General features: G+C 36.8%; 1 protein-coding gene across 5 annotated transcripts in view; it reads right to left on the bottom strand.

Annotated features, from left to right (window-relative positions):
- The window catches only part of NAV3 (neuron navigator 3), a 503910-nt gene extending 500415 nt beyond the window's left edge, over window positions 1-3495 (bottom strand). For 2 of the 5 annotated variants that reach the window (XM_087968029.1, XM_087968025.1), the window contains exon 1: window positions 3207-3495. The gene's annotated coding sequence lies outside the window, so the exon portion shown is untranslated. The remainder of the gene's footprint in view (window positions 1-3206) is intronic. The other 3 variants (XM_087968023.1, XM_087968027.1, XM_087968024.1) reach the window with 2 other exon arrangements.
- Window positions 3496-16461: the final 12966 nt, after the last annotated feature.

The following is a 16461-nucleotide window of genomic DNA, read 5'->3' as shown; positions in this document are numbered from 1 at the left end:
ATGGAGGATATACATTCCATGCAGTGGTGGAATTCAAAAAATTTTACTACCGGTTCTGTGGGCATGCCTTGGTGGGTGTGGTATGGCTTAGTGGGCATGGCAGGAGAAGGATACTGTAAAATTTCCATTTTCAGGCATTACATTTCTGTTTATGCAACAATTCTATTTTCTTAAGACACACTTATTAATTCAAATAATTAATAACAATACTTCAGTAGATATATAAGATGAAGTATCAAATAAGTGTATTGAAAAGCCTTAGACAGGAATGTTAACAAAAGCTCATTTCTCACCAAATAAATTTATTTAATTCTAAGAACCCTTACTGCTCCCTTCCTAACATATGTTTAGATTAGAATCAATATCTTGGCCTGTTTATATTAACATTTCTTCCTTTTTTTTGTCAGTCTTTGTAGGATCACAATTGGGCATTTTCAACTTTTCTGCTCTGCCATCAGTTTATGCCCATCCCTCATTCTTTTACAAGGCTATTTCCTCCTTCTGCCAAGCTCATCAGCACTTGCTGCAAAAAGAAATACACAAAATGGGTCTGTATGTTTATGTTCCAACTCTGGAAATATTTTTGCTTATGAATGCCCTAAGAGTCATTATTTGCAGAACAATCAAACTTGTTGCTCAACATAAAATGGACCTTTAAAATTACACATGCTATGAGTGATTATTTTACACATGAGCTAAATATTGAAGCCTGAAACCTTAAGAACACTTACCTAGGGGGGGAAAAGTTCTGATTTACTGAAAGTCATTTTCATTTAAAGGCAATTCATCTACTGTTAACTAATTTTAATTCTAATCATTGTTCTTTTACAAGTCATTTCATGAATTAAAGAGCTTACAGAGGGAGCAAAAGAATAATTCAGGAGGAAACATAGCATGCTCCTGAGTCTTGACTAGAAAGGTGCTCCCATGGAATCAGATCAGGCTCATATAATTTACAAATAAACAGAAGAGTCAAACACATTTACTTGGTACTGAGAGAACAGCTTTTACTTGGCAGGACCTCTGTACATAAACAATTGCCTGGCAGGAAGAAATTGACTGAAAATCTTGAAAAGACAGACATATTCTATAGAACAAAATAATGCAAAGAACTTGACCTTTTGTTAAAACTAGTACAAGATCCTTGAGAGAAAAAAAGAATCAATTCTAGAACACTTTTTATCTTTATTAGAAAGCCCTTTGAAGTGCTAGCAGCCTCTCTCACAAATAAGAACTTTACAGCATCTCAAAGGCTAATAATTTCTTCTTCTTCTTTTTTCTATTCTCTGTCAGGCCAGGAATCTTTATGTTTGGCTAGTGGTGGGGAACCAGATTGGGAACTAATGGCTTAGAAATCTGCAGAACTGGAGGGAGTCAACAATTTTCTTTGTTCCTGAAGCAAAAGTGAAACGTGACACTAGTTACACCTACCCTGCACAAATGCATTCAGTCCACAGTCTCCATCTTGAGGCTGTATTTGAACTGCAGATCTCATGGCTCTAAGTGATATTTGGCCTAGCTCAGTTTTTCTCTGGCTTCTTCCCGTTCCCTGGCGCTGGGTAGCACCTTGCCCGATGAAGAGTATGGAGAATTCAAAAGCTTGTCCCCTCTCGGGTGTCATTTTGGCTTAGCCCAAATAAAGGGATTACCCAGCTGTGCGTGTTGACTCTGAGGGCACCAGCTGTTGTGAATGTGAACACCCGCCCCGTTTCTGACAGTCAGCATAAGCTTGCTTATTGTTTTAAGCTGCCCCGCGACTTTGGAGTCTTTAAATTCTCCCACGACCACGCCCCCGGCTCTTCTCAGCATCAGACCGCTCGCTCAAAGTAGGATCGAAGGCTCTACTGTCACCTGATGTAACCACCTAGAAACTTGGCAGGCGCTAGGACTCGGAGGAGCTCACGCAAGGGATGCAGGAACTGTAACCTAGGCAATTAACAACAGGCTGCTTTCTTCTACTTTCGCCCCCTCCCAGTTCCAGTCCCCCCCCCCCACTTTACCCAGGCGAAATTTTCCCCACCCCAAAAACATGCACACAAACCCACAAACTGTCAGCTTCTTGCTTGGCCGCTCCTCCACCGCTGCCACCCTTAGCCGCCGGTTTCTCCAGCTCACACGCCCCTAACGCTGCCAGTCTCTTGTCTTACAAGAAGAAACGTTAATTCCTTTTAAACGATCGCTTTGGGGAGATTTAGATGCCATCCGCCTCGCCGAGAAAACGCTGATCGTTAGAACATTGTCTCATCTGTCAAGGCGCGGGAGGGGGGAGAGGAGGCATAACGCGCATTTGCACCTACACAACCCTGAGAAAAGATCAATAAAGTGGCGAAAAAAGAAAGCGTGCCGATTGTCAGCCACACGCCAGCTATAACAGGGGCAAGGGGAAGCGAGAGAAAAGACTTGGGGATGCATGTTCGCGTTTGCTGAGGGGGGGGGGTTGCCAGAATCGCAGGGTTTTAAGGCGAACTACACCACGCATTTTCCATTCCCAGGGCTTCTCTCTTCCACCCTTCCCTTCCCCCCCCCCCCCCCCCAAAAAAAAAGAAGGAGAAAGAGGGGAAAGAAGAAACCGGCAAACAAACCAGGGGGCGGGAGAAGAGAGAAGAAAAACTGGAAAATGGGGCGGAGGGAAGATATATCTAGAAAGGGACAAACAAAGAAGGTAAGGAAGCGCTATGCTTTCATCTGCCAGACAGCCCCTGGCCACCTCTTATCCATCCAAACCTGCAAAGGCTGCCCTGGGCCAAGAATGCTGCCTCTTGGCCAAAGCCTCTGGAGTCTCCAAAGTCGCTAGTCCACAATCTACTCCTGCCACCACAGAACACAAGGCTTAGCATCCACTGCCACCGCAATGAAATGATGCTCGCCAACATCATTCTCTTGGAAGACAATAACGAAAGAACAGAAGCTTTTAAAAAGAGGTACGCGAATATACCTTACTGCACATACACAGAAAGAGAGGGGGAGAGAGCAATCTGGCTGCTGCCATCAATTAAAATGTTGATAATAATAAAGGGTTAAGAGCTAGTTTGACTCCAGGAAATTACATCATTTATTTAATATAGGTAAAACAAATGGAAAATGAGCCTATTTTTTAACAACAGAACTTTGAGTCATCAGTGGCAATTGAGAGAGAAAGAAAGAGAGAGATTCATATTTATAAACACTCAGATGCAAAAGGTCCAAGGGTTAGCCAGGAGCCTTACCTATCAGATATCATCCTAGAAGTGTTAAGAAAAATCCTCAGCTAAACTGCACGACTTCATCAGGTTACTATGGAAATCCTCTTCAGGAAGATTAGAAACAAGCCACCTTTATCTTTCTCCCACGGCCACGAAGGATACTCATCCAAGGAGCCAGTGATCAGGAGTCAGTACAAGCCCAGACTCAGATAGATGGATGGATGGTTGTGCTCTGAGTGATGGAGTCACCCTGCCTGCCTGCCTGCCTTCCTCCCCCAGAGGACTCAGCAGGCGATCAGATCTTCTCCTTGCTGCCAGAGCCAGGAAGTAAAAGGACAATCTCACACCAGCAGCCCCAGCCCAATGCTTTGCAATAAAAGGAGCTGTTTCCTAGTCACATAACTGGAATTTAAAGGGGAAGCGCCTACCAGGGTCCCCCTCTTACCTTTAAAAAAAAAAAATCAGTAGTAACAGCAACTGGGGAAGTTCAGAAAAGAAACAGTTCAAAAAGGCTATAGATTGGGAATATATTATGTTTAGCAATTAATATTCCATTTCAGGCACTATGAGCTAACCCTAACGCATTGTTATGAATTGTTACACAGTAACATTCAGGGGATGGAAATGCAGCCTGCTGAGACATAAAACTATTATTAAACTATAGTTTGACACATTATGTAAACAGAACCACTGTTTTAATCAAAACTCGAAAGGGTTGGCCTTTTGCATGTTCTGTACAGTAAAACAGGAAAAGAAGAGGAAGTATTTCTGTTAATCTCTGTGAGGGGTTTTTTCCCCTTAAACACAATGCTAAGGTTTGAAGGCCAAAAAGTATGGCATCAAAACAGTCCCAGGAGAAAGGAAATATATAAGGAAATCACACAAAGCCTTTTTTTAATGAGAAAAAATAGCATTATGCAGAATTTGCATATTTGAGATTAGCAATGCAGAATACTTGTTTGTAGAACTGTAGCAGATGAAGCTGTTGCTAGCATGGGGATCACTAGGTCAATTCTTTAGAGTAGTAAAAAGCACATGTGTGGAAAAACACAGAGTGAAGAAAAAAGTTAAAAATTAAATAACACCATTTTTGAGCCAAGTTTTCATGCTTACCATATGAACCCTAATGTTTTGAATCCCTTTAAACTGGGATGCTGTACATTGTTGTTTATAGCACTGGGTTAAAGAAATGCAAGGTGAAAACTCTTTTGAGTGCTTATAAAGTAGTGTGAAACTGAGTTGAATGGTTCCATTTGTGCCATGTTTGCTTCATTATATAAAGTTTATGCCTTAGTGTGTTGTGCAGTTGTTAAAGCTAGAAGAAATATTTCGGAAGCAGTTAGCTGAAGTTGATGAAGTGGTTGAAAAAAATGAAATGATCAAAAACAGAGCTGAGGTATCTTGGTGCAGAAGAGGTATCCAACTAGGTATTCTCCAGATATATTGGATAACTCCCATCATAGTGCCAGAAGCCATGGGATTTATCATCCAGAAGGGGACCAGATTAGAGAAAGGTGACTTAAAGACTGGAGGTCTATTTTTTTCTGTTCCTTTTTTATTTGTGCTTCATTCATGGTAGGAAGGAACTTTTCCCCAAAACTATTACTTACAGATGTGTTACAACTTCAACCATCACAAAAACAGCATTGCCAATGCATATCTGAAGAAGACAAAGAAATTGGAAATGATGAACTCTTGATACTCTTTACTTCTTTCATGTGGTTAATTTTTTTAATTAGTATGCATGTTTATGGTTGTGGGCTTGGTTATTGAGTTTGATTATAAATTATTGTTTTGCCAAGCTCACATGAAATTCATTTTTTCTAAACATCAGAATGGAAAAAAAGACATCTGAAGACCAAAATAGCTATGTTTTTGCAAAACAAAGCTCCTGTGATAATTACAGAGTTGTAATAAGATTGCCAACAGATCAAAATTAAGACTGCCAACAGATCGATTAAGTGTTCTTATGAACTATTAATTGAGAAATAATCTGACAAAAACTGTTTAAATCATGAAGACAGTTTCAGAAGAAGTTGTAGTTAAATTAATATATACACAAACTAGGCATGTGTGAGAGAGGTCTTATGAATGATATTTGCAGTTCTGATAGAATAGAATAGAATAGAACAGAATAAGAATAAGAATAAGAATAGAATAGAATAGAATAGAATAGAATAGAATAGAATAGAATAGAATTCTTTCTTGGCCAAGTGTGATTGGACACACAAGGAATTTGTCTTGGTGTAAATACTCTCAGTGAACATAAAAGAAAAGATACATTCATCAAGAGTCAAAAATCATAAGGTACAACACTTAATGATAGTCAAGGTACAATAAGCAATCAAATCATACTATGAAACAGTCAATATAAATCGTAAGGATACAAGCGACAAAGTTACAATCATACAGTCACAAATGGGAGGGGATGGGCGATAAGGAGTGATGAGAAGATTAATAGTAATAGTAATGCAGACTTTGTAAATAGTTGGACAGTGTTGAGTGAATAATTTGTTTAGCAGAGTGATGGTGTTCAGGGGAAAAAAACTGTCCTTCTGTCTAGTTGTTCTACTGATTCTACTAATTTCATGATAAATATGATTTCTTAAAATGAGAGGGAGGGAGGCAGGGAGGGAGGGAGGATTCCAGTATGACTTTATTGAACTGGGAGATTCAATTCTGGGAAAGTGACACAATGTATATTGTTTTAGTTGGAAATAAAGCTAATACTGGTAGCTTTATTTCCAACTAAAACAATATACCCTAAGTGTCACTTTCCCAGAATTGAATCTCCCAGTTCAATAAAGTCATACTGGAATCCCATCTTTCCTTCTGTCAGACTGGCCACAGTTTGTTCCCTAGGAAAGAACAACCCTTGACTCCATAGCTGTTAGAGAAAAGCAGTGGTAGGATTCAAATATTTTTACTACCAGTTTTGTGACCATGGCTTGGTGGACATGGGAGGGGAAAGATACTGTAAAATCTCCAGTCAGAGGTGCTATTTACCGGTTCTCCAAATCACTCAAAATTTCCACTACCAGTTCTACAGAACTGGTCAGAACCTGCTGAATACCACGTTTGGAGAAAGGGTACTTTTACTAGAGATGCTGAGTGTAGCCTAGCGAAGCAAGCTCTGAAGAAAAACCATGTGAAAATCATATATTGAGAGCAATCCCCAATGTCCAAAATCCTCCCCCCTGTGAGAGTATTCCCTTTTTAAAAAATAAATTTTATTAAGTTTCCAAATTCCAAAAACACAAAATAACACAAAATAAAACTTTATACATTGTTATCAACAACAAGACATCTTTTGCAACTCCTCACATTTTTCAGTATATGTATTTACTTATTCCTTTACCATTACATCTTACTCTTACTTACCTTGTGAGAGTATTCCAATCAGGTTCTGTTTGGATCTTTTGAGAATCTGGAGCCTCAGGAGCCACTGTAAATTCCTTTCCCAGGGTTGGTGTCCTGGAAAGCAGAAAGATGGCTGAGTCTGGCACCTCCGGTTTCTGTTAGTGTTCATACTCCTCAATTTCCCACAGCATTCTTTCATAGCTCCAGCACTCTTCCTCTCCCAAATTCCCCCAGTTATGGCAGTTGCTAGTGAAAATGAAGAGGGACAGCTGACACCTTCCTTCCTCCCTTTCTCCCTTCCTTCTTTATCATGACGTATCTTTCTTTGCATTGGCACCACATTTTGGATTGCTTTCCCACCAGAGGTGCAGAAAGTTCCCTCACTTATGTTTTTTTAAAAAAGATCTTCAAGCCTAGCTAGTTTATTAATGACATTTTGGAGGAGGGTTGATGTTTTGCTAATTGATTCCTTCTGTTGCTTTCTCTACAACATGATTTATGGGTATTGTTGCTGTTATGTTTAAGGTATTATAACCTACCCAGAACCTTTGATCTCATTTAGTTATAAAAATTGCAAAATAAATTAATATAATATGCAGGAATTTCATAGGATCTTAAAAGCATTTATGTTTTATCTGCACATTTATATGCAAAATACATTGGTTGTGAGTTATCCTACAATGAAAATAACAGTTTCAAAAGATTGATTTTCTCCAGAACAATAGCAGGGAGAAGAATGATATGAATCACTTTTACTCAGATTTTCCCAATATGGTGCCTTCCAGATATATTTGGCTATAGTTCTCATAATCTCCAGCTAATTTTGCCAAACAAAGTAATAATCTAAAATCCTTTGCAGCAACTCTTGCCTTAGGGAATGCCGATCAATTTGATGCAAAGTATTTTGGAGGAAAAATATGTTGTATGGGTAATGCAAGAACACAATATTTTCTCTAGTTTGGCCCTAAAGGGGAAAGATTTTTCACAAGTCTCTTGTTATATACATATACATTATATTTTGATTTAGTCTAAATCAAATATGTAATCACCAGTAGAAGTGAGGAAGCTGTCATTATACACTGCTAAGTAACACTGGAAAAGCTCTTCCTTAATTATCCTGATTGTGACAACAGGATAGTTAAAAATCATTAGGGGAAACTAATCTATGGTAAATGATCCTGAGCAGCCTTGTTCAAAAATAAATAGCTTCCTTCCTTATGGACATAATATTTTTCCACTAATAATGTAGATATACATATTTCTATAACATTGTAAATACGATGTCATTGAGCTGTCACTGAATATTTGTAATCATCAGATTTTTTAAAAAATCACTTATTTAAGCTTCTATTTCATTTCTGCCCAGTGAATGAATGATAACTAATGAAGTCTACAACATTATTTTTGCAATACTATTGTTTCTTCTACCATTCTCTCAAATGTTTATCCAGCCAAAATTTGTAATGGAATTAACACTTCAGTGAGTAATTCTTTTCTTTTTATATATAAAATATTAAATGAATGATATGGATAATGTACTAGATGAATAATGTACTTTTAAAACATTTTAAAATAAAAAGATGCTACACAAGCAGGCAATTTTGATTTAAAGTTTATTCTTCCTAACAAGAAAAATTATCTAACAAAACATGGCAAAGCACATTCCGGTTCTCAGGTTCTCCTGAGACATTTGTAAATCAACTGTACAAACTTCTGAATAGGAAAATATTAGGCAGATTTTAAAATGTGTGTCTTTCCCATGAGATAAAAACTGCAAATATTTCATGCAAAATATGGATTTATTTACATGTATATAGCATCATACAACATAAGAATATTTTAATTTAAAATTTTAGTACTTTTCTGGGATATTTAAAAGAGCAGAAGCGTCATCAGTGATATACACTTGTGTAAGTCGAATGGCAAAACACAGAAAACCTTACAATTACAAAATAATAAATCTGTCCCAGTGGAGAAGATACAGTCAACTCAGTTGAAATGACATCATTGTGGTTCAACATGTGACCTTCTGCTCAAATCCTAGAGGAATATATCACAAAGCATAAAAGCAAGATTAGCATTACTTTCCATATATATTAATCCATCCCTTCCTAAATTATGAAAAACATCATTTCGAACAAAACCTGAAATGAAAACAGCAAATGGGAAAATGAAAACTTTCTTAGTCTCCACTACAATCAATCTGAGTGCAGAAGAGGAAATGCAGAAATGGGATAAATAATATAACCAATTAGTAATATTTTTGTTGTGCTATGGATTTCCTGATGACGCCGAAGTATTTTTTTAATGTGTATTATCTAAAAAAACACCTTGCTTTCAGTCTGATTCTTAAAACATATTTACTACAAAATTATACTGATTTCAGTTTAACCTCTACATAAATGCATTTGTAGTACAGCATACATGAATAAAGGGATTATTTCTTTCTGCATTGTCTGCCACCTTTAGAGCATGGAAATGCAAAACAGGAATCCTTACAGGAAAAAAGACTAAGTCAACCCTCTTCAACCCTATCATTCCTGCTATGCCAAATACTTATGAACTGGAGTCTTCAAGCCACTCTCTTTGGAAGGGTTTTACCTGGAAAGTGGGATTCTTTGATACAATAGTTTAAAGGCATAAGGGTCAGGTCTATAAACATTTTCTTCTAATGGAAGAGCTTAGTATTACTCTCACTTCTCTGTGATGGTTCCGGTGTGGTATATACTGAATCTGAGATTTTGTATAGACTAGTAACCACCTGCACAAGGCTCACTGTGGATGTCTTTTGGACTGTGAATATGGTAGTAGTGATTTATTATGTTTTTCATTTGCAATTCCATCAGTTCCAAAGCTCTAAAATTATGCAATATATGATTACACTAAGCTCACTTGGCAGGCATAAAAATACGATATGCAAATACAGGTAGTCTTTGCTTACCAACCATTCATTTACCAATTATTTGAAGTTATGAGGATGCTAAAAAAGACTTGCAACCAGTCCTCAAAGTTGGGCCACTGAAGCATCCCTGTAGTCATCCAATTGTGATTCAGTGCTTGGCAACTGGTACACAGTTACAGCCATTGCAGTGTCCCATGGTCATGCAATGGGCAGCTGAAAGCTTCACTGCTGGATTTTGATGAACAAAGTCAGTGGGGAAACAAGCAGACAATTCTGGTCAAGTCACATGATGTCGTGCTTAATGACTACACTGCTTAGCAACAAAGTTGCCAGTCCTAATTGCAGTTGACAATTGAGAATTACCTTTACCAACTTAAGTTTTGTATATTAAATGGTCCTTTTGATCCTTTTTTACAGTCAGATCCTTGCAAATCCTTCTATAACCTGATTCTACATAGCTCACGTGGGATTCAGTACAGATTTGCTACTAAGGAAGCATGAAGATTACACACAGTTGGTTTCTGTACATATTTACTTAGAAGTAAATCCACTTCAGTTCAGTGAGGTTCATTTCCAAGGAGCTGAGTTAAAATTTTAAATGTACCAGAAAAGACTGGTAGATATTTGTCCAGAATGGTGCAAGGATTCTTGCACAGGGCAAGGATTTGAACTTGAAAATTTCCAAGGTTCTTTCCAATATTATGATTCAATAATTCTATATTTTGGTTCAAGTAAATAAGCAAGACCTGCTTTGGAAACTAAAACTGAACATGCATTGATCATTGTTTCAAAATTCATTTCAGGATTTTACCTGCAATAATAACTTTCAAGATATAGCCTGGGGGTCCCTGAGAGTCTGTCAGAGGGTCACCAAAGTCAAATAAATATATTTAATATGTTTAGAAGTCTTTTTTTAAAATACTGATAGATGTAACAGATATACCACTTTGGTTTATCATTTTAAAGAATGTAAATTAGTCCTGAAACCAAAATGTTTGACAATTGCTGACCCAGAGCAATAGACTGTTATCATCACTGGTCACCTCACCTTTTCCAAACCAAAGGTCTATAGCCGGGGTGTCAAACTCACGTCATCATGGTAGTGTCACGTGAGATATTGGGACTATTTTCCCCTTCGCTAAACTGGACGTGGCATGGCCAACATATGATACATGTTCGTGAGGAGTTTGACAGCCATGGCCTATAGGGTTTTTTTAATCAATACTGGCTCCTGGATTTTGATAATCCTCAAGAATCCTTAGTCAACTCCCCTTAAAATGACAAAAGTTATGCAAACTAATATCTATCTTAACAGCCATCTAATCTTGTGTGCTCTGCTTGCTAGCTTACGAAACTGGCAACACCTCTCTTTACAAAACTTCAGTAATGAAGAACTTGTGTATTCTACTGCAAACTACTAGGAGAATATAACACATAGGGGAGATGTCAGAGTTGCCATAAACAAAATGAAAAGGTTGTATTTATTATTAAACTCAGCTTTGACAGATACCTTTCTGGGTAAAAAATATGTAGAAACCAAGGACACAAGATCTTTCTCCATCCTCCTCGTCCTCATCATATATACGCATTATATACATCATATATATACATCATATATACGTACATATCCACATTTGAACAAACCATCTTAGTGTTCAGCATTTCTTTAAAAATAGTTCCTGGTTTGAGTCAAAATAGAGATCTTTCTCTTCCTTTTTTTCTCTTCCTCACTAACCCTTCATCTCATTGAACAAATTACAGATATTTGCTGCTTTTAATCATGCAAGGAAGATGGCACATCATTAAGTCTCTAGAAAAAACTAGAAAGAGGCTCAAAGGCTCTTAACATACTTTCTTCCCACCCCTAAGTAAGGAATAAAGTCTATAGGCCTAAATTACATTATCCTTGTGCTTGAACTTTACCATACCTGAGTAACTATGTTGGACAATGTAATTGCTCTCAGTTTTTACTGCAATACAATTTCAGGATAGCAGTCCATGAATTCCCTGTCAAAATTCATTTCCAATCCAGTATTACATAATGGTAGGAATACTACCCAACAGTGGCTTATCTGAACATATGTCAGGTGAGAATGATGATGCTCCAAGTCTTATAAATATGCTCCAAGGCTAATAAAATATGACTTCCATAGCTGACATTAATATTTATTATTTATAATAACAAACATTTTTATTTATCATAATTTTTACTATATACCCCATGCTTTTGAGAGAACTGTCACTCTGTCAGTAATGTGGGCAACCTCTAGAAGGCACCTTCTATAATATCATTTGCCTTTTGAATTCCTGGACAGTCAGAAATCTGATAGTATTGATACATATTGATGCCAAACACCCTCTAATATTTCCTCCTTTATCTAAAGATAGATAGATAGATAAATATATAGATAGATGATTGATAGTTAGATGATAGATAATAGAGATAGATATATAAGAGATAACTTTATGACTATAAAGACACATAACTAATATTTTAACTTTTATCTGTCAATAATTCATAGTTATTCCAAAAACATTATACTTAACATTTTGATTTTATCCACATTTTCTATCATCTTCCCTTTCTTATTCTTTCCAATTTGAAAAAAAGTGTTGTTTTCTATATCATATACCAAGGGTATACAAGTTTCTATTTACTTCCCTTTGAGGGAATTTTCAATCTTTATTTCATTGGGACTGATTGACTCTTCCTGTAGTCTATAATGCTCTTATTAACCATTCCAAAATCCACAATTTATCTCAACCTTTTCAAAGTCCAGGTTTCACAGTTGAAATGTTAGTACTGGATACAGCATTGCTTTAACTATTCTGATTGTTGTTTCATAGAAATAGCTTTGCCTTTGATGAAGTCTTCTAACTTTATTGATGCCTTTCTAATTCACAGAACTCTGTCCATTTCTATCTATTCTTCAATCCAAGAAAACAAAATTGTTTACCACCTTCACTTCTTTGGCAACATTAATCCTGATTGTTCATTCCATTTTATTTTCATAATAATCAACAAACTACCAGTATTACAGCATCACTGTTGTACACAAACCAATTAACACGCTCCAAAACATCTTAAGCAAACCAAAACACCTAATGGTCCAAGAAGAAGAAACACGGGTCATCTACAACATGCATGTAAGGACAGTAATAACCACTATTTGGAACAAATTGCTAGAAGGCTAACAAAGCACATCCATGAATGCCAACAAGCACTCAGGAAACTTCTTAACCTCACAACCTAATTTCAACAGGGAAACTGTGAGCATCCTGGATCAAACTAAATTCAAAACCCTAGGGAACTCCTCAAAGTTTGGCATTCAAATCAGCCATCAATGGACACATAGAGATAAATCATATTTATATACCTTTCAAAATATACAATAAAAAGCTAAGAAAAAAGCAAAAAGACCAGAACATATGTTCTTCAAAAGTCCACACCCAGATAAGCAGCGATTAACCAGACATACTATATAATCAAGCAGTAAACAATATCTTCATAAAAGAACTATCAAGGAGAAAACAACATTCCCACCAACACTGACAGGGCAAGATATTGTATATAAACAGAAGAAAACCCCATTTGCACCAATTATGTTACCTAGTCGGGTAATGAAATATCTGCCAGCAAACAACCAACCTCAGGAATTCCAGAGAGTATCAGTTCAATTCTGAGCTACTCTGAATTTGAAACAGATTCATTTCTTTCTCTTTCATGATATTAAAATGCTCTGTAATTTTATGGTGCAATTGAGGACAGAGCTCCTACACATTTAAAACTGCATGGAAAGAATTGTTATATATCTTACAATTCTGTCAACAACACAACTATTTAATGTGCTAAAACTTGGTTGCCACCTGTTTAGATAGATTTATATAGTATTATTTGCATAATTTCTCAAAAGCAACTACCACTGAATTAAATGGTTTTTACTTTTACATAAATCTATGAATCTTTCTTCACAGGAAAGATATTCTAATTCTATTAATGTTAGTTGCCATTGTCAGTGCCATTCCACTTGTTGTTTTTTCCTGCTGATGTGTATTTGCCTAGTTGTTGGGATTTTTCCCCCTTTCCCTTCCTTTCTTTTTCCCATTCAACACAGTGCTACAGCAGCTATTGCCTTTAGATGGTGTTTCCTGCTACTCTCTGTCTTTCTTTCTCGCAACCCAAAACAAAACTAAAAGAAGAAAAATGCCTTCCTTTTTTTGCTAATGAGAAACCAAGGGCACCTTAAGCCCAGCACCTGGTAATCAATATGGCAATCAATCTGCCTAGATCTTCTGAGGCAAGTTATCAGTGTATAGATTAGATTCTTTCTTCTGTCCTCAAAAATTTAATCATATAACCTGGGAAGGGTTTATATTCCTTCTATTCAGCAATGTAGAATAACAAAAGTCCTCCAGCAAATTCACTATTTAACCTCAAGTGAATAAGTATTGTCCATGCTCAAAACATTAAATAACAGGTCTCAATGGCTTTACTCTAGAGAAAGAAGGGATTGGTTTGCAGGTCAATTGTGTGCATGTTCTGACTTTACAAGGAACCCTGACTGTGTAATTATTAGGGATTTTGTATTCCCTTGCATAAACCATAGTTCATTAATCACTTGACTGGTTCTTCTTTGTTTACAGAATAAGAGGTAACAAAGACAAAACTCTTAAATCCATGATCTAAATCAGTGTGCCTGTTTCTCAGACGCTATAGGCTCAGTTTGCCTGGGGTTCTTCACTAGTTTGCTTCATATAGCTCAGATGCTTGTTGAAATGGTTGACTGACATTATCCTCAACTTATTTGTTGAATTACAATGACAGATAAATAATCTCTAGCAAAATGTATAATACATTCAAGATTCCCAATCAAAAAATATTTTGTTAATATATTTTTGTAAACAATTGTAAACAATGAAGTAATGTGCTAGATTTTTAAGAACTAGCAAACAAAAATTAGCAAAAAAAAAAACATATAGTATGTGATAAGAAGCTATCTTTTTAATGTAGCTTGAAAACACAAATATATAACAAAGGAAATGCTGCACCAAAGAAAATGCTATCCAAAAGTCTGTTATTCCTGCTAATTTTCTACAAGGAGAGTTGGAGGAGGTTGCAATTCATCTTAACCAGGGGTGTCAAACTCATGGCCCGTGGGCCAGATGCATCACATGCTGGCCATGCCCACGCCCAGGTTAGCAAAGGGGGAAAAAGTCGTGATACATCATGTGACAATGCCGTGACGACGCGAGTTTGACACCCCTGATCTTAACTCAGCCACTTTGCCTAATTGTCTCCTAATACATCTTGTCTTGATTGTAAATTCTGACCAACAACTTTTGCCTTCATTCTACTCTGCCTCCCATAATTACCAGTAGAAAATTATCTTGCTAGGGAGGATGGGAACTACAGTTTAAGACCCAGAATGGAAAAAACACACCTGCTTTGCATCCTTTTACTTTTGTATTAAGTAAAAAAGGAGGAAGGAATTTGAACTGGCAACTGATAATTGACAAGGATGATTAATTTTGGAGTTGAGCAGTCTGCTTCTGCAGCATGCAATCTGGAAAAAAGCCACTTATTTGTTGAGAAAAAAAATCAACCATCTGAAACTATGTAATATTCTAGCAGAGCATCACAGAAAAATATGAAAATGTCAGCTGAATAGTGTATCATGTATTTTACTAATACATGACTGTAGCAAAAGGGAAGTGAGTTAGCAACCATAGTGGTTTGGAGTCCCTATACTGTGATTAGAACCATCATAATTATGAGTTGAGTCTGATATCTTTATAAAGATTTCCACTTGGCATATAATTATCTTGACTATTCCAATGCTTGCATTCAATTCCAAATATGCAATATCTGCAATAGGGTATTTTTTTTCCTCAGAATAAAGCAAGCACCTATGAAATGCATCAGTAACATTGAAAATTATAATCCTTCAATACTTTATAAAGTCATGTCAGTGCATCTGGCATTGGGTTAAGAGGCCCATTATGAATACAGCACATTCAGATGTTAAATTTTCACATGAATCTAAGCGAAGATTATTTTTACTTTATTATATGACAAAGGGCCTGATTACTTGAAAGCTACCTGTCTCCCATAGTACTTGGCCAGCCAATTTGATCCTGCGGGATTTGTGAGTTCTGGATTCCTTCAATTAAAAAATGTTATCTATTGTGACCCACTAAGCCCACTTTCTCTATAGCAGTTCCTGCCCTCTGGGATGAGATTTTCCCCTTCCCCCAAGATCCAGGTGAACCACCACCCCCTCTAACTTGGCTGCTTGAAAGAGTTGTAAACACCTGGCTCTTTACTCAGGGCTTTGTCAAGAGAGAGTAAAACCTCTCATACCACCAGTCTTGTCATCATTTTTCTTTATTTTTTATGTTTTATTAATGTTACTGTAATTTTTTGTTTAATTATAATAAGCCACTCTGAGTACTGAGAGTCAGACAGCATACAAGCTTAATACATTATTATTTCTTGGTTTTCAGTCTTTATATATGTATGACAGCTGAACAACTTTACTTCCAGTTTTTCCTGATCCTGGTTCAGCCAGCAGTCTTGAGTCTTGTGGTCCATTTGTCATCAGATGCCCAGGATCTCCAAGACCTAGCACAGATCTTGTTGACCCAGGTGACAACTGATTTGGCATGAGTTTCTGTAAATTGTTTCTATAACTTATATCTTACCATATTATTTTGTTGGAAAGATGCTCTTTATCTGGCTCCTTTGATGAGACTTGTCCACATTATTATTATCATTATTCTAATTGGTCACATAGTCAGCTAGATGTTTAGCCTGGATTTGGCATTTTTATCCCCCTATTGAATCCTTCCTAAGGACCTGGGATAGGGATATGTAGTTAGATGATAATGACAATAATGATGATTAAAGTGTGTGATTAAATAAGAGACAAAGCCATATTAGATATTTGATTTTCTATCCAGATATGTGAAGTCCCTTCCTTCCTTCCTTCCTTCCTTCCTTCCTTCCTTCCTTCCTTC

The sequence above is a fragment of the Notechis scutatus genome, chromosome 6 (genome assembly GCF_049901735.1).
Source record: "Notechis scutatus isolate UNSWTSFEM ecotype Mainland chromosome 6, rNotScu1.2, whole genome shotgun sequence".
In the NCBI taxonomy this organism is placed as follows: domain Eukaryota; kingdom Metazoa; phylum Chordata; class Lepidosauria; order Squamata; family Elapidae; genus Notechis; species Notechis scutatus.
The sequence above is the reverse complement of the archived record's forward strand: the minus strand, read 5'-3'. Positions and strand labels throughout refer to the sequence as shown.